Source organism: Oreochromis niloticus, linkage group LG16 (genome assembly GCF_001858045.2).
Source record: "Oreochromis niloticus isolate F11D_XX linkage group LG16, O_niloticus_UMD_NMBU, whole genome shotgun sequence".
Classification (NCBI taxonomy): domain Eukaryota; kingdom Metazoa; phylum Chordata; class Actinopteri; order Cichliformes; family Cichlidae; genus Oreochromis; species Oreochromis niloticus.
This window is the reverse complement of record NC_031987.2, coordinates 25,319,650-25,321,783: the sequence shown is the minus strand read 5'-3', so window position 1 is coordinate 25,321,783 and position 2,134 is coordinate 25,319,650. Positions and strand designations below refer to the sequence as shown.

At 39.8% G+C, this 2,134-nt stretch overlaps 1 long non-coding RNA gene across 1 annotated transcript; it reads right to left on the bottom strand.

Moving 5' to 3' along the window:
• Positions 1 to 742: 742 nt before the first annotated feature.
• Positions 743 to 1,068, bottom strand: LOC112844075 (uncharacterized). Its single transcript, XR_003216646.1, has 2 exons — positions 871 to 1,068; positions 743 to 791 (listed from the first exon to the last, which is right to left on the bottom strand). It is a non-coding gene; the product is annotated as an uncharacterized LOC112844075 (long non-coding RNA).
• Between the last annotated feature and the right edge of the window lie 1,066 nt (positions 1,069 to 2,134).

Below are 2,134 nucleotides of genomic sequence, written 5' to 3'. Positions count from 1 at the left end.
ATCTAATCAGAAGAGCCAAATGTAAATAAATATATAACAGAGTTGCAGTCAAAAGTTTATGAACTGGATCAGAGAACAAAAGCAAAATGGAAACAGCTGATAAACACACGGAAATAGCTTTGATTAAATTCACAAGCTATAAGGCGACATCATCAACCTCCTTGCCCAAATCCTGCTCACCATTGGTGGATCTTGTTATCATCTGGGGGCAAGCAGATCAGTTACCTAAAGTTGGAATAGAAAGGATTTAACTTTATCATGGTTTCAGTTAGAGATAGCTCATAATCATCAGGTTATTAATCACATGATTGACAGGTCTGTGTGTTGCTTATGGCTGTGTGATGTTAGAGATTCACCTTGAGGAGAGTGGAGATGTACTATGGACATAACAACAAACACCATCAAAGTAAACTCAAAATGCAGGAGAGATATTGTGGGGGGCGGAGCTCCAGATATAATTTGAGGTTTTTCTGCAGAGAGAATCCCACCTGTTCAGGTTAATATGTGGATGAAATTACAGGTTTAATCAGAGTGAAGCTCCTCACCTGTGACAGTGATCCAGCTGGATGGAGACTCTCCATGACCGCTGATGTCACACTTGTAGAGGCCTTCATCAGACCTGGAAACATGCTGGATGGTCATGTGACCTGTAGGCTCTTTCCCAATGAAGACGCCATCTTTATAGAAAGCAGCTGGGAGGTTGGAGGGAGTGGTCTTTGTTTTACAGAGCAGAGTGACGTCATCTCCCTCCATCACAGGGAGGACAGGACTCTGCAGGATCACTGATCCACCTCAACACAGAGACAAACTACAGCATTTCATCCATTTACACACAGCTTCATCAACACTAACTCCACACACTCAGCTTACCAGTGACTGTCAGGTTAACCATGTTACTGATGGGACCCTCTCTGGACTCACACCAGTAAACTCCACTTTCAAGTGGGTCAATGTAGCTGATGTTACAGTTAGAACCAGCTGGTTTCCCCCACCCATCTCCACAATGAGTGTTCTGCTGTCTGCTTGTGTTTCTCTTCAGAGTCCATCCAGCAGAGGTGTTGCCCTCCTTACAGCTCAGAGACACAAAGTCATCTTTAAACAGCTGAGAGCTGCTGGGACTCACAGTCAAACGAGCTGTGAGGGAGAGCAGATTATGCAAATTATTAAGAAAAAAAATGGTTCACATGAACCAAACTCCACAGCCACTTTTTTTAAAGTAAGCATTTCATATTTAATTCAGTCCAATACATAAGCACTGGCAATTAGATTTCTGACTATCCCTAATATTCCCAAATGCATCATTTTGTGAATGTTTTGAATTACCAGTTTTGGGCTATTTAGAATACACACTGTAAGCTGTAGGACTGTGCTGGATCAATAATTTTATTATAATAATAATAATAATAATAATAATAATAATAATAATAACAACAACAACATGTCTACTAGAACATGTAAATGCAGCACTATCAGTCTCTACTGTGACCATCACTGAAACCAACCAACTCATCTATACCACTGCAACAGTGATCTTTTGAGATGTTTGGCTACAAGATGAACTGAGCTACAAGATGACTACAGCCTAAGGTCAAGGCAGCACGGAGGGAAGTTAGCCAACTATCAGAACTACAGAAAGCTGTGATGAAGAAAGGGGTGTCTAAGAACTAAAACAAGCTGCCAATACCAGAGACCTCAATAACTGCCAGACTTATAGCCTTATAGCTGCTTTTATGTTGTTCTATGCTGTTCTATTATGCTTTCATTTGTATTTCTTTTGTTTCTGTGTTTTTAATGCCATCAACCTGTGAACATGTTTGGTACTTTGCCATGACCATATATTATATTCAGAGCATTGCACTGCTTAATGTCATCCAATTATTTTTTTTTCTACAGAAACTTCACATCTGAGAAATTCAGTCCAGGGGAGCTCATGCTCCTTGCCTTAAAAGATTAAACTTCTTAAGAAGTTTGAAAATGAGCCTAAGTAGCATCAATAAAATCAAACTCTGTGCTACAGACAGTAATGAAGTTGGACTAACTCCTAGTTGTAGTTGTATAATGGTCAAAAAACAAGTTTAAAAAAATCCCAAGGCCAAAGACAGATGACACTCTAAAGATGCTGTCGAAGAATACA